Source organism: Lepidochelys olivacea (genome assembly GCF_965140295.1).
Source record: "Lepidochelys olivacea isolate rLepOli2 genome assembly, chromosome: 9".
Lineage (NCBI taxonomy): Eukaryota > Metazoa > Chordata > Testudines > Cheloniidae > Lepidochelys > Lepidochelys olivacea.
Window position 1 is genome coordinate 82570981 of NC_140419.1, and position 21327 is coordinate 82592307.

The following is a 21327-nucleotide window of genomic DNA, read 5'->3' on the forward strand; positions in this document are numbered from 1 at the left end:
CACACAAAAGCTACACTCCATGTCCTGTGCTGGGCAACCCTTCAAAGCAAGCAATCCATTATTATTTATTATTGGCCTTGCCATAGTGCTTAGGAGTCTTAGTGATAGACCAGGACCTCAGTGCACTAGGCGCTGTACAAACAGAACAAGAGGACAGTCCCTGCCCCCAAAGAGTTTACAGTGTAAGTACAAGACTAGCAACAACAGATGGATACAGGCAGATGGAATAGTACAAGGCAAAAATGTGAAAAATATTGGTCAACATGATAGGCAGTGGTCTCAGTAGATCAGCAGCCTAACCATCATCAAGGTTCTTGTAGGCATTGTGGCAAAGAAGGGTTTTAAGGAGAGATTTGAAGGATAATGAGGCAGCGTTGCAGACACTTATGGGGAGCAAGGGAGAAAGCACAAAGGTGAATGTTTGAAAACTAAACAGGTGGGTGATGGAGGCGGGCATCATGGGCTGATCAGAGTTTGGAGCAGACACCTCAGCAGGGAATGAGAGATGATGAATAGAGGGGTGATAGGCTGTGGAGAGTCCTAAAAGTGAAGACAAGCATCTTATGTCTGATGTGAAGGACAACGAGGAGGGGCAGTGAGGGGATGCACAGAGATGGGTGATGTGGTCAAAGTGATGGGACAGGAAAATGAGCTTTGCAGCAGCATTCTGAATGGATACAAGTGGGGCAAGATTGCATTGATCAAAGCCAGAGAACAGGATGTTGCAGTAATGGAGATGTGAGATGATGTGATCCTGGATGAGAGTTTTAGCTGAGGAAAAGCTGCATCTTAGAGATGTTATGTAGAAAGAATCTGCAAGATTTAGACACAGTCTGGATGTGAGGATCTAGAGAGAAGTCTGAGTCAAAGATGACACCCCGGTTAAAGGGCCAGAGTGACAGGCAGGGTGGTGGTGTTGTGATCATGTGATCGTATTGTGGTCATTGTGATTGAGAAAGGCGGCAGCAGAAAGGGCTTAGAGGGGAAGACTAAGAGCTCTGTTTTGGCAGTGTTGAGCTCTGGCTTCTTGATAAGTGTGGACAAGGAGGATGACTTAGCACCATTCTTCTCAGTCAGCAGGAAACTCACCTTGTCAATATTCCCATTTTTATTTGAAAATTCTTAATGGGATAAGCCCTCAAAACAAAACCAGCCTCTTGCATGTCAAAAGAAGTCAGATGCAGAGTATTTATTGCCAACACATCTCCCCTCACCCTAAATGGCTGATTAATTTTATCCCTTAGGACATCTATCATTTCATATCCCACATAATTTTTTTTCCTGCTGGCACTGCCTTATTTTCACGCATCAAGAGAAGATGTACAGACACAATCCAATTCACAACTTGAAGTAATTGTTTGAGAAACAAACAGCAGTTTCACTGGGGTCCTAGCAAGAATATCATGAATTGATGCTTCTTATCTCTTCATTATCTTTCTGCAAGAGTTGGCTGGGATCACGTGTTCTCTGCCTCTGTGCAGTGACATTGGAACTTGTCATCCCTCCCATCTGTAACAGACTGTTTGGGAGGCAGCAACCACTTACAATGTAACAATCGGAGGCCCTTGCTAAGCTGGAGAGACTTTCAAAAGAAACAGAACATAAGCCAGAGAGGAGTATTCCGCTGGTATGTGCATCATGGCCCCCTCACTTATATATGTATGCTGCTGTGAAAATAAAGCCGTAAGCTGAGGTTTTCAGTATCTAAACATCTCTTCTGTTTAAAACAGCTGCTGAATTTTAATCAGAACTTAAAAATCAAAATCACAACTCTGGCTAATGCAGTACATCCCATCAAAGTATTTTAAGTGCTTCCATGTCTCCATTTTTGTGGGGATTTTTTAATTTGTACTGTTTGGTTGGGTTTTTTAATTAGACCTTTTGTGCTGCTTTTAAAGTATTTGCATTCAGAGTCATGCTGCAAGATATTAGTCCTGTGTGTAAGTGAGAGACCTTCTCCAGGTTGAGAGTCAGTGATCTTCATTTTAAGGAAAAATTTGAAATGTACTTGCCTATGAAATGGCTAGTGCTAATGCCACATGACTGAAACCACCCCCATCTGAAAGAGAAATCATGTATCCATCACAAGGCTGGAAATTTACAAGAAATATCAAAAACTGATTCAGGCAAAACTGTTTGCAGTTCTCAAACCTTACTGAACAACATACAAATAATGCAGGAATCTAGAGATTGGGATAAAAAATAATTGAAGCAATTAGGGGATGATTTTTAAAACAGTTACAAAGGGTAATAAAGTTATCAAGTAACTAGCCAGTGTTACTAAGAAAGGCTGTGAAAGCAAGTGTGTGTGTGTGTGTGTGTGTGTGTGTGTGTGTGTGTGTGTGTGTGTGTGTGTGTGAGAGAGAGAGAGAGAGAGACAGAGACAGAAAAAGAAAATGAATAGGTAGGTTATTGATTTTGATCCACACTCCTGCAACTACATAGAATAAACAGGTGTGAAATTTAGTTTTTAATTTTTGTCTTGAACATACAGCTGTTAATTGTAGCTATTTGGTCTTTCAATGGGGTTAGGCTCTATGCTGGTGGGCTGGGCTCTCAGTTCTTCCTGTCAGAAAAGATGCGCCTACACCATTAGTCAAACTGGCAAATTTGTTCTTGGATCCAATGATTCCACAACAAGTGGCCATGAGACAACTTGCTCCTTTCAGTGCCCTGGGTTCTCAACCTCTCTCTTTCTGAGTCCCCCCTCTCCCCAAGAACATGCTATAAAAACTCCATGGCCCACCTGTGCCACAACAACATTTTTCTGCATATAAAAGGCAGGGCCAGCATTCGGGGGTAGCAAGCAGGGCAACTGCCCAGGGCCCCATGCCACAGGGGCCCCTACAAAGCCACATTGCTAGGCTTCAGCTTCAGCCCTGGGTGGCAGGACTCAGGGCCTCGGGCTTCAGCCCCATGCAGTGCGACTTCGGTTTTCTGCCTTGGGCCCTAGAGAGTCTAATGCTGGCCCTGCTTGGCAGACCCCCTGAAACCTGCTTGAAGCCCCACAGGGGCCCCTGGTTGAGAACCACTGCTGTAGAAGAGAGGAAAAACAGTTCTTAAGCAGAAACTAAGAGACTAAAATGGCCTGGGAACTGGTTATGCACCCGACCAGTTCTCATCGTTTCCCCATCCAGGTCGTTACCGTCAATCAGGAGATTCTTGCCGCCAGAGCCTATGCTTGGACTCTGTCCTCACTGCAGGGCTCTCTCAGAAGTGAGAACTCTCACAAGCTCCTAAATCTGGCAGCTGTCAGGGCTTCATGCAACATGCATTTCTTCTGCTTAGGGCTCATGTTAGTATTTTGTTCCTACTTCATGCTTTGGCAAATGGCATGTCTAACATTTGACTCTCTGTAACTGCAGTGTTTTACTACCACAGCCCCAGGATCTAGCGAGAAGAAAAACGCCAAAGGACCTGGTTGCAGGCATCAGTGGTTTGCAAGCACCCTTGTCTTGTCCAGTGGGCGTTACTGCAGCAAATAGAAATTGCAAGCAGAGGCCGAATGGCAATGAGTCAGCCAGGCAGAAAGGCATGAGAACAAAATGAACGGAAAGGCAATAAACCTGTAATATTTCACCATCCGTACTGAATTCCTGGATAACCTCAATCTATGAGTGTTGTAGGAGATGAGCGTCTATGAGTGTCCCTGGAGATGTAGTTACAGTACATTAATGACATCACCAATGAAGAGAAACAGCAAAGTGAATGCACTTTCTCTCCACTGTGGTGAAACCATCATGAGGGAGGGATGGTGCAGCTGGCACCCCAGCCTCTTTGTGGATTCTTAAGCCCCTCAGATTCTCCTGCAGTTATCAGATAGCTTCCCAACGAGCAAAGAAAAGGCTCCCAGGGTTTACTGGCTTCCCTGAAGGAAACAGGAGTAAGGGAAGTCACAAGGCAATGCCAAGCCGTGATAGAGGCCCTGATTCAGGAAAGCATCCCTCTTTAGGAAGGGCATTTAAGCAAAGGCTTAAATGCTTCCTGCACAGGTGCCATATTTGTGAAATACTTGGGGATGAGGGAACAGAACACAGAGGTCTCAGAGCTTAGGAGAGAAGTAAATACCATGTGGTACAATGAATGAAATGTAAAAAATTACACTCACACACATACACACACACACACAGATGCATTCTCTAGAAATAGCTAGGAAGCAACCCAAAGTTTAGAATCAGAGAAGAGAAAGTTTAAAAGCAGGAAAAGGAAATTTCCCTGCTTCTCTTTGACACACACAGAGTGCAATAGTTCATCTCAGGGAGATAGTAGGGGAGACCCTATTACTCAGGATATTTAAAACTATATTGGACAAAGCTCTAGAAAATGTACAATAGGGAACAACCCTGCACTTGATTTCCCAGGGCATGGATTCACCAAGGATCCAAATGGGCCACCTTTTTTTAAATGTTCTCTAAATTTGCACTCACAAATTAAATTATTTAGATATCTAACTAGCTGACTGTACCCCAAAAATCAGGCAGAAAATCCACAGTCAATCTTTTGCACCATCAGTGCAGCAGCTGCAGGAGGTGCCAAGCATACATTCGTATGAAATATAATCACTTACTGGCTTTTTCTGGAAGTTAGTCACATAGCACTACGTTGGCACATGCTAATCACCTGACCAAATGGAGTCCTGCTTTCTTTCATATTTTCTAGGCACTCTTGCATTTGTCCCTATAGCCTACTTGGTGCAGAAATAACAAAGACCAAAAAAAACCGATTTCCTATTAGCAACACAGAAATCTCAGGCAGCCAGTTAGAAGAGAGCTCTTTAAAGAGATATAAACCCAAGAGTTTTGTATTGAGATAGGTGCCACAGATGGCATACCAGATGAGGATTAATTTAGGAATCATGTTTCTTAAAATGATATGGTCTACCTTTCCAGTTCCATATTTTCCTTTTTTGACTTGAAGCAGGGATTTAAGTTCCCCTCCCAGCTATGAATTTTTCATGAACAAGCGTTACAAAAATAGTAGTAATGAAGCACAAAACCCAATAACATATTGCAAAATTTTTGACGTGAACAACTGTGCAACCTAGCTACCTATGAATGGATATGTGAGGAAATATAGATATTTGCATGCTCATACCTCGTTTCACCTTTGAAAATTTGTTCTCCAACATTTAGAAACCACTAATCCTAAATAATGCTTTCTAGCAACTTTATTTCAGACAGGTTCCTGATTTACAAAGGCAGGGGTAATAAATCATTATTATATCTTGATTTTTTTCCTTTTATGCGGAAAGGAAAGTTCAGTATAAATAAGTCTCCTAAGATGTATATTTCCAGTTAGATTGCACCCTGATCTGATGCATAATGCAAGCTGATTCATTTACTATCCTTTATCCCTTTGAAAGCATTTTTGGAAGACCCAGTGACATCTGATAATTAAAAGACACTATCTCTCACTGATGCAGTGAGAAAGACATTCATTTTTAGATTCCGCCATTAAAAAATTTACCAAAAACCACAACAGTGGAAGATATCAGAATAGGGAGTCACAACATTCCACAAAATGCAAATAAAATGCTAATGATAAGTTACCCCTCTTCCACATCCGAGTTGCAATGTAAGTGAAAAACACACAGCAAAACTGTGTAAAAAAAGAGAAAGTTCAAAGCTCTGAAGTACTCCCTCTTTGTAAAGGTTTCCTCAAGATTATGACATCCACGTAAACCACATCATCATGTTTCTTGTGAGAACAGTTGTTTTCAGTCACGCCATCACCTTAGTGATACATACAAGTTAAGTTGTTTCATGGCTCATCTCTATATTACCCTCTACTCAACACCAAGGATTTAGCCTGTCTTCTAGACCTCATGTTAAAATGAGGGGAGAGAAGGAAAAGAGGATAAAAAGCGTCACTTACCCTTAAATTATTTCAACACCATCCCACTTTCCCTGTTCTGTTTAAGATGTGGGCCTCCCTTTTGGTTACTTTTTCCAAATTTGGTCTTTGGGTAGTTGAAGAGGAGAGTGGAAGGGTTTATACTTGTTGATGAAGGAGACTGTAAAACAAAGAGAAGTGATTTAGTGCAAAATAGTCCCCTATGCACATACATATCAGATTAAATTCAATTATTGGCACCTACATCAATGCAATGCTTTCTATTGTTTTTATGCACGCATACAAATATCACATGGATCAAGGAGAATGCAGTTGTCAGTTATTTGGAGGGAGAGGGGGAAGAGTGATTTGTAAAAAATACAACAAAACAAAACAAAAAAACCCAGCTTTTAAAAGGCCAGCAAAGGAAGCTTCTGCTGCTCTTTAGCAAGATGCCAGCCAGTGCGCTGGGCAACTGTGCAGAAGTGGGTCTGCCCTCAGATCTTGCCCTCTCTAGGCAGGTATAGAGATGTACTCCACCATCTGGAGATGAAATAGCAGGATGAGGTGCATTGGTCTTCAGCACCTCATGCAGGACAATTTATTAAGCAGCATGGGTGGCAGAAGAAACCATCTACACATTTTTTGCTGAACAAATATAGTGGCACAATAGGGGCCATACTGAGAGAGCAAAAGGAAAATTAAGAGCTGAAGAGACAAAAAAAGATGAACAGAAAGGAACTGCTGGACACTGAGCTAATGCTTAGAGCCCAGGGCAAGATCAAACCAATCTGTGTCAAAAGGCTTTCATAAACTCTATTCATTGAGCAAAGGTAGGTATGGGAAACCGCTCGAGTCAGGCCAAAGGGCAGAAAATTCTGGAACCTTTATTTCAGCTCTTCCCCCACCCCCCAGCAAATGGACAAAAGGTTCTTCCGCACTACATTCAAATGTCAACAGGCATCAAATGCAAGCATTCGTCCAAATCTTGTTGCAACAAAAGGCTGCATATTGTGGAGTGAAATTAACTATGGACAACATTTAGGGCTCCATAAGTAGCCCCAAAGCTTCAGTTTATGTCACACCATCTACTTTAACTGCAGAATTTCTTACAAGTGATTATTTCCCCCAAATACCTACAGACCCATGCATCTATTTAAACACACAGACAGACAATCGGGCTATAAAAAGTTACAGGGTAAACAGCTGCTGTACAAATAAACGTGAGGTTTTTTTTGGGGGGGAGAGTCTGAAACAATAATACATTTTTGATGTATGATAGAAGATTCATTTTTACATCTACAGCCCTCTCTCCACGCTTGGCTCACACCTGGACTCTTAAGGCAACATGGGGTGACTGGGAGAAACGTCTTGGGCTATTTCCTTGACACTGACCTCCAGCAATCATGATTTATTTTTCTACTGCACAGTTTTAGGTCCTTAAAATGTAACTTTATTTTTAGATGGTTGAAAGAAGAATGGAGATGAGAAAGGACTGATTTTCAGTGTTATCTGATGTCATTAAAACTGTCCAACCTTTTGTATCCCATTAAAATCTCTGAGACACGCACAGAGTCGTTTCCCCCCCAACCCCATGATTAATATACACAGCTCCAAAGACAACAACAAATTACATATGTCCTTGGCTAAGTTAGGTTGTAAGGCACTAGTGGTAGGGATTGTCTTGATTTGCACTGTACGGCACCATATTTACAGATGACACCATTAGAAAATGTACAATCAGAACTATTAAACAGTGCTCACAATAAACAGCTAATGGTTACATAACATAACACTTTTCAATAGATCTCAAAGCACTTTCAAAGCTGGGAAGCTTTCCATTCCCATTTGACAGAACGGGGAAGCTCAAGCACAGCTGAAGAACTGAGGTTAAGTGCCTCCCCCAAGGTCACGGGCAGAGCTGGGAACCCAGGCCTCCTGACTTCTTACCCAGCGCCCTATCTGCTGGAACACACTACCACCTTACTGCTTTTAAACAGAAGTGTTACTATAAGCATAAGTAATATAGACTCCCTGCACATTTTAATTTTTAGTACAGAGAATAAATAATTTAAACATCTTAAAAAAGACACCCTCAGCCTAATAATTGCTGAAAGAGGTGACAAAGCTGGTAGCACCTTACTGCACCTATTAAAGGGAATGCTTGCAGTCTCACTAATTTTCCTAGTGAGATTTTTAGCTCTCCTGTTACAATACAGAATAGCGCGTTGGGGCAATTGGGTTGAGGGTGTGGAACCACCTACAAACAATTCAGGGAACCTGCACACCCATCAGAATCATTTCCAGATTTGCTGTCATTGCTCCTGCTCCCAAGCTATTAGATAAAAGGTAAAGCTAAAAAAAGTAGGTAATTTGAATTACTCATGGACAGCAGAAAACTGAAGCTATAATTTCCCACATGTTTTTAATGGGTGTAGGTGTATATATGTGAATACCCTTGGAAAACAGACAAACCTGATGCCCAGAGAGAGGTCTTCTTAAAAAGAAGTCAGGGAAAAAGCAGCACACTTAACCCTGGTCTACACTATGGGATTAGCTTGAATTTAGCCGCGTTAGGGTGATTTAAAAATGACTGCGTCCACACAACCAACCCCGTTCCGTCGACCTAAACGGCTCTTAAAATTGACTTCTATACTCCTCCCCGACGAGGGGAGTAGCGTTAAAATTGACCTTGCTGTGTCGAACTTGGGGTAGTGTGGATGCAAATCAATGGTATTGGCCTCCGGAAGCTATCCCGGAGTGCTCCATTGTGACAGCACTTTGAACTACGATGCACCAGCCAGATACACAGGAAAAGCCCCAGGAACTTTTGAATTTCATTTCCTGTTTGGTCAGCGTGGCGAACTCAGCAGCACTCAGCAGCACAGGTGACCATGCAGTCCCCCCAGAATCGCAAACGAGCTCCAGCATGGACCGAAAGGGAGACACTGGATCTGATTGCTATACGGGGAGAAGCATCTGTGCAGGCCAAACTCTGATCAAAAAGAAGAAATGCAAACATATATGCCAAAATCGCACAGGGTATGGTGGAGAGAGGCTACAACAGGGACACACAGCAGTGCCACGTGAAAGTTAAGGAGCTCAGGCAAGCCTACCAAAAGATAAAGGAGGCAAACGGTCGCTCTGGGTCAGAGCCCCATACATGCTGCTTCTATGATCAGCTGCACGGCATTCTAGGGGGGGGACCACTACCCCACCACTATCCAGGGACACCTGCAAGGGGGGAGTCTCACAAAACAGGGAGGAGGATTTTGTGGATGAGGAAGAGGAGGAGGAGGAGGAGAATGTGCAGCAGGCAAGTGGTGAATCCATTCTCCCTGGCAGCCAAGACCTTTTCATCACCCTGGAGCCAATACCCTCCCAAGGCGGGATCCCCAACCCTGAAGCAGGAGAAGGCAGCTCTGGTGAGTGCACATTTGTAACTACAGTACAGGGTTTAAAAGCAATAGTGTTTAATGTTTGATTTGCCCTGAAGAATTGGGATGCATTCGCGGCCAGTACAGCTACTGGAAAAACCTGTTCACATGTCTGGGGATGGAGTGGGAATCCTCCAGGGACATCTCCATGAAGCTCTCCTGAAGGTACTCTGAAAGCCTTTGCAGAGGGTTTCTGGGGAGGGCTGCCTTATTTCGTCCTCCGGGTAGGACACTTTACCACACCAAGCCAGTAGCAAGAATTCTGAAATCATTGCAGCACAAAACAGGGCAGCAAATGGTCCTGGGTTTTGGTTGCATTCAAGCAACATACGGTCTTTATCTTTCTGTGTTAGCCTCAGGAGAGTGATATTCATGGTCACCTGGTTGAAATAGGGGAAATTTTGTAAGAGAACAGTAAAAGGACCCTGTTCATGCTGGGCTGTTTGTGCTTGGCTACAAGGGAACATCCCATGGCCACGCGGTGGGAAGGAGGGGTGAAGGATCATCCCAGAGAATAGACACGCGGCGGGGGAGGAGAGAAGGGATCATCCCAGAGAATAGCCACGTGGAGAGGTGGGGGGAGGTGTGTGCTGCACATCCACCTGAAAACCACAGCCCCTCCTTTTAAATGCGAAACCCAACCCATCGATTGCTCTGGGAAAGGATGACGCTGCAATTTGAAAACATTGTCACATGTTATGAAGGCATAAGAAGCCAACCCCGCATACCAAAAGGCTTACCATGGCTGCCTGGAAACTGCATTCTGTTTCCCAGCCGTGTGTGTGTGTGATGTTGTGTGTGATGTGTCACCATACCGGCAGGTGCTCAATATAAAAGGCAAAATGCGACCTTGTACCTAAAGCACATGTGCTGTCTACTGTGAATTGCTTGATTCACTGTGAAAGAGTCTCCCTTTTGTTCTCAGAAATGTATCAGCTTAAATTTTACTCTCCCTTTTTATCTCCCCCCCAGGTGCAAATGTTTCTACGCTCCCCCTATCATCTCCGTCCCTGAGGTTATCGCAGATTAGAAAGTGAAAAAAACGGACTTGCGATGACATGTTTTCCGAGCTCATGCAGTCCTCCCGCACTGATAGGGCACAGCTTAATGCATGGAAGTATTCAGTGGCAGAGGCCAGGAAAGAATTAAGTGAGCACGAACAGCGGAGGCAGGACGTGATGCTAAGGCTAATGGGGGAGCAAACGGCCATGATGAAGCATCTGTTGGGGGAGCAAACGGACATGATGAAGCGTCTGTTGGAGCTGCAGGAAAGCCAACAAGAGCACAGACCCCTGCTGCATCCATTGTATAACCGCCTGCCCTCCTCCCCAAGTTCCATATCCGCCTCACCCAGACGCCCAAGAACATGGGGGGAGGCTCCGGGGACCCAGCCACTCCACTCCAGAGGATGGCCCAAGCAACAGAAGGCTGTCATTCAAACAGTCTGATTGTTAGTGTGACTACAAAAAAACAATGTGGTCTTGCCCTTCCCTCCTCCCCCACCCCATCCGGGTTACCTTGTCCATTATCTCTTTTTTTTTTTAAATTAATAAAGAAAGAATGCACGGTTTCAAAACAATAGTTACTTTGTTTCGAAGGGGAGAGGGTGGTTGGCTTACAGGGAATTAATATCAACAAAGGGGGCAGGTTTGCATCAAAGAGAAACACACACAACTGTCATACTATAGCCTGGCCAGTCATGAAACTGGTTTTCAAAGCCTCTCTCTGATGTGCAGCGCACCTAGCTGTGCTCTTCTAATCGTGCTGGTGTCTGGCTGCTCAAAATTGGATGCCAGGTGATTTGCCTCAACTTCCCACCCCACCATAAATGTCTCCCCCTTACTCTCACAGATATTATGGAGCACACAGCAAGCAGCAATAACAATGGGAATGTTGGTTGCGCTAAGGTCTGACCTAGTCAGTAAACAGCACCAGCGAGCTTTTAAATGTCCAAAGGTACATTCTACCACCATTCTGCGCTTGCTCAGCTTATACTTGAACTGCTCCTTACTACTGTCCAGGCTGCCTGTGTAAGGCTTTGTGGGAGGAGGGATAGCTCAGTGGTTTGAGCATTGGCCTGCTAAACCCAGGGTTGTGAGTTCAATCCCGGCGGGGGCCATTTGGGATCTGGGGCAAACATTGGGGATTAGTCCTGCTTTGAGCAGGGGGTTGGACCAGATGACCTTCTGAGATCCCTTCCAACTCTGGGATTCTATAAGCCATGGGAGCAAGGGGTAGGCTGGGTCCCCAAGGATAACTATTGGCATTTCAACATCCCCAACGGTAATTTTATGGTTGGGAAAGCAAGTCCTTTCTTGCCTCTGCTCGAACAGCCCAGAGTTCCTAAATATGCGAGTGTCATGCACCTTTCCTCGCCATCCCACGTTGATGTCGGTGAAACGTCCCTTGTGATCCACCAGTGCTTGCAGCACCATTGAGAAGTACCCCTTGCAGTTTATGTGCTGGTTGGCAAGCTGGTCCGGTGCCAAGATGGGAATATGCATTCCGTCTATCTCCCCACCACAGTTAGGGAACCCCATTGCAGCAAAGCCATTCAGTATGACCTGCACATTTCCCAGTCACTATCCTTGATAACAGAACGTCAATGATTGCATTGGCTACTTGGATCACAGCAACCCCCACAGTAGACTTGCCCACTCCAAATTGATTCCCAACTGACTGGTATCAGTCAAACGTTGCAAGCTTCCACAAGGCTATCACCACTCACTTCTCAACTGTCAGGGCAACTCTCATCTTGGTATTCCTGCGCTTCAGGGTGGGGGAAAGCAACTCACAGAGTTCTAGGAAAGTGCCCTTACACTTGCAAAAGTTTTGCAGCTGCTGTGAATCATCCCATACCTGCAACACTATGTGGTCCCACCAGTCTGTGCTTGTTTGCCTGGCCCAGAATCGGCGTCCCACTGTATCAACCAGCCCCACTGCCACCATGATGTCCCAATTGCCACAGCCCATGCTTTCAGGAACGTCTGTGTCCATGTCCTCTTCAAAATCCTCCTTGTGCTGGCATCTCTTAGCCTGGTTCTGCATATAGTCCAGGATAATGCATGAGGTGTTTACAATGCTCACAACAGCAGCAGTGACGTTGAACTCAGCGGGCTCCATGCTTGCCATGGTATGGTGTCTGCACAGGTAACCCAGGAAAAAAGGCGCAAAATGATCGTTTGCTGTTGCTTTCACAGAGGGAGGGGCGACTGACGACATGTACCCAAAACCACCCACAACAATGTTTTTGCCCCATCAGGCATTGGATGCTTAACCCAGAATTCCAATGGGCAGCGGAGACTGTGGGAACTGTGGGATAGCTACGCACAGTGCACCGCTCTGTAAGCTGATGCTAGCCACGGTAATGAGGACACACTCCGCCGACCTAATGCGCTTAGTGGGGCCATACGCAATCGACTGTATAAAACAGATTTCTAAAAATCTACTTCTATAAAGTCGACCTAATTTCATAGTGTAGATCTACCCTTAGTCTCTGCTCTACCCCTAGGAATTTCTGTAGAGGCCATTGTTAGCATGTGACTCGTGTTACTGATTGAAGATCATCACAAGGGTCACTTTGGATGGGTCATGTTTGTGGCTTTAGATTAACCCAAAGGAGCAATGGGATGAATGAGCCAGTGGAGCAGCTGAACTAAGCAGAAAAGCTCCCACGGGGACTAAAGAATATATTTTTGGTATCTGCTATTTTAAATGAAAGGTCAGAGTCCAGAGTCCTAAGTGACGGTTGATTTGGGGGAGAGAGTTAAGAAAGCAGTTATGATGATTGGAGTTGGTGTGCAATAGGCCAGATGGAAAGATGGATCTGATACATCTGAAACCCAAGGCACAAATGGCCCTAGTAAAAAGAACATCAGAAGATTAAGTACTATAACTTGAACCCACACACTTAATTAACCACATTCCTGTGACCTGGGGTTACGCCTGCTCCCCCAAAGATTCATCTAGCTTTCATAATATTAGCTGTAATGTTTGGAAACTGGTTGTCCCAGGGAATTGGTAACAGGATACAGGGTCTTTCACCATGAGGTTGTTAGTCTGAGTCCAGCTCCGGTCCGCAGTGATATGACCTAATGGCTATTCACTGATGTATCTGAAGGAGTTTAGAGGTCTCAATCCTCTCCCAGTGAATAGGTTTTGAAATAACAACACACAATAGAGATGCTAAGAACTGAATGGGCCATGGAGATGCAAATCTCCTCCTACTCTTAGTAAAAAACAATATGAGCATGCAGGCAGGTCAGACTGGATGGTTTATTTGTTCTATGTCTCTACATCACTAGCACAATGGGGTGCCGGTCCATGACTAGGGCTCTGACATGCTATGATAATACAAATAAACAAACGTGAGGGACATTTCCACTGTTCTTGTCTGTGCCAAACCTAGTTTGCTGCTGAATAAAGAATTTCAGGTCTCCTGCCAGTTCAGTACCTTTCACCAACACTAAATTAGTTGTGAAAATGTTTAGACTGTGATTCTCAAAATAGTCTAAAGGAGTAGTAGATGCCCAAATACCACTGGATGTAATGGGCTTGGGCACATAAATCTCCTAAAATTTGTCTACACTGCAACCAGAAGTGTGATCGCAACACCTGTAGACACTAGCTTTAATCTAGCTAGCATTGGTACCAAGAGCAATGAAGCCACAGCAGCATGGGCTTCCTAGCAGGCTGTACAAGCCATGCTGAGACACTCGGTGCTTACTGAGGTGGCGAGCCCGCCCTGACATCTGTGCTGCCACAGCTCCACTACCATTGGTAATGGTGCTTAGCTTCGGGCCCTCCACGTCTCCTCTGGTTAGATTAAAAGTGGCTTAGGCATGTCGACATGTGCTGCACACACACCCCGATTGCAGTGTAGCCATACCCTGAGACTCCTTTGAAAGTCACAATCTTCAAGTCTCAAGTTGAAGTTTAACTTCCAGTGCACATCAAAACTACATCTGAAAGAGAGTTCCCCCAACTTGCTTATCACAACAGCCACAAGTAGGAAAACATCCATTGCAAACAAGCACTTTGGCTGTTTTTTTTATTGCCTTAGCTGCCATCCAACATATAGGTCCCATTATGAAAGTGCTACTTTATCTATAGAGAGAAGATACAAATAAAATCCTTCAAGGGAAATTAGGAGAGGTTATTTTTGTTGTTGCTGCCTTTGTTAATCTGAGTAGAATACCAAGTGCTGTTGGCCTTTTTAGCAGGCTGACAGCCCTCAAGGCAGGGACAGCTTCACAGGTTTGGCCATGTGCACGCCAGTTTGAAAATAAATCTAACCTTCCAATGTCTGGTTTCAGAGTAGTAGCCGTGTTAGTCTGTATTCGCAAAAAAAAAAGGCGTACTTGTGGCACCTTAGAGACTAACAAATTTATTTGAGCATAAGCTTTCGTAAGCTCACTTCATTGGATGCATTCCAATGTCTGTTTTTGTGCCATCATTCCTCCCTGGAAAAATCTGTGTGCCTGGAAGAGTTTCCCAGAGGTCTGTTGTACCTTCCCTTGTCAGAAGCTCATTACAGCACGTTTATGAAGGGTGGGGGCAGAAAGGATCTTGGGAATTGCAATCCCGACAATCATCCATGCCGAACCCCAGCAGCTAAAAACACGATGAAATTACAGAAAAAGAATCTAACTTTATCAGTGTATCTTTTTGTCTATATATGGACAGAGACTGACCTTCAGACAGATGGGTGATAGGGACAATATAGATTAGAGGATGGGTGTGATACGCAGACACAAGGAATGTGTTTGCATGTGTAGTTCCATATTTTTTACACCAAGGTATGCCAAGATGTATACTTCCCGTCAAGACATCCACAGCTTTCTAATTCTATAAATCCAGCTGACCTTGGACTCCAATGGGCTTGGTAAGACCACAGGGAGAAAGATGCTTGGCAATTTTTTTCCGCCCCGGAAATTCACTGAGCTTAAAGTTAGTCTTGTATAGGATCTCCAGTCATATTTCAGCTAAGTGCAAGTTATTTGGGAGGAGGGGGAAGGATGGGATAGAGGGAAAAACAGCAAAGAAAACCTTTGAGTTTTCAGAGTGAGTTCAAAGATGCTGCATGGGAATTTGGTTTCCTGAACTCAGAAGTTCCATTTCTGCTTAGCCTGACCTGACACCAAGAAACCTCACCTAATTTTACAGTGCAACAGGTTTCAGCACATTATAGATGAAGCAGGAGGAGCTGGTGCAGGTTTCTTGGCAACATTTGAAATTGCACATCTTTCTCCCCAGTCCTCTGCTCCCCACCTCAGAGGTACAGGGACTTGTCCTGGGGCTCAGACATGGTGATCTCTGGCAGGATTCCAACACTGCACAGATGGCCATGATTTGGTTACCCTGTGCTAAATCCAATCTGCACAGGCTATGCACATACCAAGTTCCAAAGCAAAATGAACGTTTGTTCTACAACAAAACACACTGCAAGTGGCCCTTAACCAATTTTAACTGTTGCTACAGACAGATAAGACCATGGTAGCACATCTCACATCCTGTTGTTAGGGCAAGCTCCGCGCTGCTAAACATATGAGTGGCAATGCAGACAGATCTATATTTTGTATTTCAGTATAAATTATAGAGCAGCATAATAGAACTGAAGAGGCAGCTTTGCTCTTCCCTGCATCAGTTCTTTCACATTTTGAAGCCCATTAAATTTCTTCCCATTTAGTTGCTTTATTTTGTTTTTTTGCTGCATAAAATTGTTCCACATTCAAGAAGCAATGAAGCTGAATAAATAATCACCAACTTCCATGCAAAGCCTCCAAGAGCTGTTATGTAAAGCAGAAGGGTATCAGCAGATAGAGACGACTCTAGAACAACCTAAGGTTTAGTATTCTATGTCAGCTTGACACACAGGGGAAATAACCCTTTAATCCAGTGCAGTGTATTTCATTTGCTGTAGTGTTATGCAGTTCGAAGATGTTATGAAAGGCATCCCCAGAGAGATTTAAGACTTCAAAAACATCCCGAGTTTGAACTTAATTCCACTATTCCAAAAGGCTGTAGCAACGGAAGATGACCTTTTATGTACCTCACATGCCAGGAACTGTTCTGTCTCATAATGTCATGCCAAATTAGAATGGTCTCCTCTTGGGCTTTTTTTTTTTTTAAATTAAAAGCATCTGTCACTGCTAATGACACAGCATAAAAAAATCAATAACAAACAGAGGTTAAAAATGGTGACGTCAGGAGAGATTGGTAGGCCCAGGGCAGTAGTAATCAGGAATAGGGTCTTTCACACCTTTGACTTTACCAGGTCACATCCAAATCCAGGCCACGTCACTAGTGAATGAATGTTGTTACCATCTGACCAATGTTGGTGAAATGGACCCATGCTCTCCATCCAATTCTTAATGGAGAGGTATCACAAAAATCATCACCACACTTGGTAGCTCTGCTGAGAGTCTCCACAAAAAGGAATCCAAAGACTGAATGGAACTTGGAGACTGAGGTACCATCTCAGACTTAGGGGTGATCCTTCCAAGAGTTGAGGTACAGTGTAGGAAAAGCTGATGCTACCACAGCATGTGCTGTACCTATTCAGTACATAAGGATAATGAGCTCAGGCTCAAGGACTGTTAATTTAGCTACTTTCTTCAACACTAAAGACAACCCCCTGCCACACATTGTAGCAAAAGGTTGGGCAGGTAGATTGGACAGTGCCTCTTGCAATCTAAGGCTATGTCTACACTACAATCGGATCAATGTTCTGGTGAACGATGCACCGGGGGTCGATTTAGCAGGTCTAGTGAAGACCTGCCAAATCAACCGCAGATCGCCCTCCGGTTGACCGCGGAACTCCACCCCAAACAAGAAGAGTAAGGTAAGTCGACGGGAGAGTGTCTCCCATTCACCCGAGCTACATCAACTGAAGCTACGTTATTCACGTAGCTGGAATAGCATAACTTAGGTCGACTTCCTCCGGTAGTGTAGACATAGCCTTGGTCACTGTATTGTAGGGAAAAATATAACATAGATCTCAAAAAGCTCAAACCCAATGCTGGTCTTGAATATATAGTTACTTTGATTTTAAAATGATAGTGATTGTATAGTAATAAAATAGAAATTGACAATTAAAGCATTAACTGAGGTGACAGAATTATATGACAATACCTGCTGAATGGTGCTTAATCAACAGTAAATGCTTTACTGAGCATCTGGTATTATTTAATAGAACCATCTTATTAAAAGCTTTTGGGAACCTGCTTTAAAGTGGTTCTTTAATATTAAACGTGTCCACTAATTATATTATTTCGAGTTGAACTGTAATATTTTAGTTTTGATTAATTCAAAGACCATTCCATGGAAAAAAATAGTTACTAACCTTTTGTAACTGTTGCTCTTTGAGATGTGTTGCTCATGTCCATTCCATTTCTGTTTTTAATTAAACGTAAATTTGTATTTTTAAAAAATGTTACTCCTACACAAAATATACTAGCTTCTTTGCAAAATTCTTCATAATATTAAATTATTTTGCCTGTTAAATGTGGTACAAATAGCTTTATTGTATCATCAATACTAAAAAATGTTCAGTCAGCACTGCTGAAAAAATATAAACTAAATATGTCAAAGATACATCACTTTCTAGTCTTACTATTTTTTAAATGCCTTATTTTACAGTAGATAAGTAAAAAATCTTTACCACCTGACTCAGTGTGAGGCTCATTTACTCATGCAAATTTGAAACGAAGTGTCATAATACAATGAAATTATAAAAACATATCAAAAAGAAGTTAGCAAATCACTAAATTTAGCTCCTAATGGAGTTCAATGCCTTACACTGCTTTATGTTAATGTGAATAGCTACAGCACTCTGTAAACATCAGAGTGCAGTTTAGAAATCATTATATGTGCATTGTATTTTGGAAAGAAGTCTTTCAGGCTTACAGGATCCTACATCTTGATCTAAGTGAGAGTTGAATTTTGATCCTAGCAGAGATTAGAAATATGCTTAGTAAAAATAAATTAAAATGCATTGTACTTATCTCACTACAAGTGCTCAGTTGTGCATATTCCATCATCGGACATGATTTTAGTTAACCTCTTTGCAATTGCTGATACAAGTGAAGAATCTGGAATTATTACAGGCTAGATATTTTGCATTAGTATGGCTCTTCTAACTCAGTACAAAATATCAGGGCCTGATCTTCTGAAGTGCTGAGCACCTCCAGCCTGGTGCTGAATTCCCTCAACTCCCTCAGAAGTCAATGAGAGTTAAGGACACTCAGCACCTTGCAAGCTACAACTCTAAATGTGACCACTAATGTCAGATGAAAAATTTGTACTCCCTGAATGAATTACAGCAATCCCCATTTAAGGCATGGTCTAGATCCCTAGCTATAATATTCTTCTCCACTTGCTAAGGCTTTTTCTACACTACCACTTTTGTCAGGAAGACTTTTGTCAGTCAGAGGTGTGAAGAAAACAAACACACCTCTGACCAACGTAAGTTTCACCTGCAGAAGTGCTGGTGTGAACAGCGCTATGTCGGCAGGAGAGGCTCTCCTGCCAACACAGCTAATGCCGCTTGTTGGGAGTGGTTTAATTATGCGGGCAGAAGAGCTCTCTCCTGCCAGCAAAGGGCGGCTACACAGGAGACCTTACAGGGGCACTGTAGCGGTAGAGCTATGCTGCTGTAAGGTCCATAGTGTAGACACAGCCTAAGAATCCTACACCAGCACTGGCGCTGCCTTTGAAAAAAGAAGCAGCCCAACTATCTTCTAGGGCAGGATCAAGAGCAAAGGAGATAAAGGATGAGAGAAGACAAATTAAAATGGCCATGTGATCAGGCCCACATGTAATGCTCATTTAATCTCTCTCACTGATATAGCATCAATATTCTGCTCGGCAGTTCAGGAATGCTAAAGGCAAAGGATCTCTTTCCTGCAGAGTTCTCCTGTAATTTAAGTAGACAGTTTACAGGAGTTTATGATTTAAGTATCCCCCTGTCGGAGACCCAGCTTTGGCTCCTGGCCTCTAAGACCCCAGGCTGGTAAGTGTCCTGGAAGTTCTGCAGAGACAGCATGTCCTAACCACATATGACTTTTAAAGAGAAGAGAGAGACCTGCTGTCTATATGTGCAGTCCTTCTTGGCTTGAAGGATGATGGCTGCAGCATTAAGTCTTGGCCACCTGGGTGTCATGGGTAGGGGAAAAATTAGGATCCTCAATGCTCCTCCCAACCTCCTGGAGAAAGATGAAAATCAGGCAGTGTGGAGGGTAGAGGACCGGGATCCATGAAAATGTACTGAATTCCAGTCAGGACTGGGCCAACAGTTCACTGCATAGTCCTTAGGTAAGTCAGTTAATCTTCCTGAACTTCTATCAACCCATAGGTAAAACCAGAGACATCAATAAAGTATATAACCTAGCTGTGATTTCTTCTGTGTGATGTAAATATACATATCTTTATGTAGATATAAATATACAATCTGTATGACCCGGATGACTGTGGTAGACCTGTACTTTAACCATAACATCATCCATTTCTCCTAACAGATATGACAAGGTGTGGAGAATGAGACGGAGAAGGAGAGATGTTCTATATAAATATTAATTTTTTTTTGATATTTCACATACTATTTGGAGTGTGACATTGCACTACATTTCACTCTACAGACTGAATTTTATTTTTATCCTGAGTTAGATTTGAATCAGGTTTTGCAAAAGACAAAACAACACACTGTAATCATCCAGTGTGCCAATTAAGCTAAAACATACCCTGGAAATTAAAATTAAATGCCAAAGCTATGAAAAGAAACAGACTTTTCTCAAGAAAAAAATTAAAAAGAACATGTTCTTGGCAGTCCAGAAATGTATCCAAAGCAGTTATATAACTTACTATCATCCCTCACATCTGCATACTGTGTATCTTCATCAAATTCTGTATGTTTGTGCACATTTATAATCAAGAATTATTGAAGTTGATTCCATAAATTTCATTTAGTTGTTCACTGCTGCTATTTGTTTCCAAGGCAACAAATGCACTTTGCCCAAGCTGCACAGTAAATCATGATTGTTCTGAATTTGGGGGTCCTTGCCCCTTGTGCGGTGGAATGAATGCACTTGTACTGGCAAATAACGTGCCAGCACTTAGCCTGCAATAATTAGCCACATATTTGGTTGATTTTTTTTTAAATGAAGCTATGCTATGAAAGAAAAATGTAAAATGCAAAAGCAAATACGGACTGTGGGCTGCCATGTTTGGACGTCCAGCTACTCTTTGCTGACAGGAAAGAGACTAATGCAAAGCTTCTATCATACCTAATTTGCACCTAGGGTTGCTAGTGGTTGAGAAATCCATTTTCAAATTCAGGAGTCAAGGCTAGTTCTGTCATTTTTGTCCTATCCATCACAGAGGATGCAAAAGGATAAAATAAAACAGAAAACCAATGAACAACACTTGAAATGCAAACATTATATACAACATAGCATCTACGTCCTTATTTTTATTTGCTGTTAATGCCCATCCCTCGCTCCTTACCTCACCTCACCTTTCTTTGTCTGTTAACTTCATTTCTTGTGGTTGGCTAATTAAACACCTAGAGCAGGGGTAGGCAACCTATGGCATGCATGCTGAAGGTGGAATGCGAGCTGATTTTCAGTGGCACTCAGACCACCCGGGTCCTGGCCACCGGTCCGGGGGGCTCTGCATTTTAATTTAATTTTAACTGAAGTTTCTTAAACATTTTAAAAACCTTCTTTACTTTACATACAACAATAGTTTAGTTATATATTACAGACTTATAGAAAGAGACCTTCTAAAAACGTTAAAATGTATTACTGGTACACGAAACCTTAAATTAGAGTGAATAAATGAAGTCTCAGCACACCACTTCTGAAAGGTTGCCGACCCCTGACCTAGTGCATGGTGCCCAGTATTTTCAGCTCTCATTAAAGTTAAACAGGCACTCAGCTCTTTGCAAGATTTTCATCTTCAGGCAGCAAGATTTTCGGAAGCAGGGTCTTTTATTTCTGAAAAACACCATGCAAATTGATGATGCTTATGATAGAATGGCAGTGTCTTCTGTTGACAAACC

General features: G+C 43.0%; 1 protein-coding gene across 2 annotated transcripts in view; it reads right to left on the minus strand.

The window, feature by feature from the left end:
* Positions 1 to 21327, minus strand: part of NEXMIF (neurite extension and migration factor) — a 226168-nt gene that overhangs the window by 51132 nt on the left and 153709 nt on the right. For both annotated transcript variants that reach the window (XM_084639966.1, XM_084639965.1), the window contains exon 2: positions 5875 to 6013. The gene's annotated coding sequence lies outside the window, so the exon portion shown is untranslated. The remainder of the gene's footprint in view (positions 1 to 5874; positions 6014 to 21327) is intronic.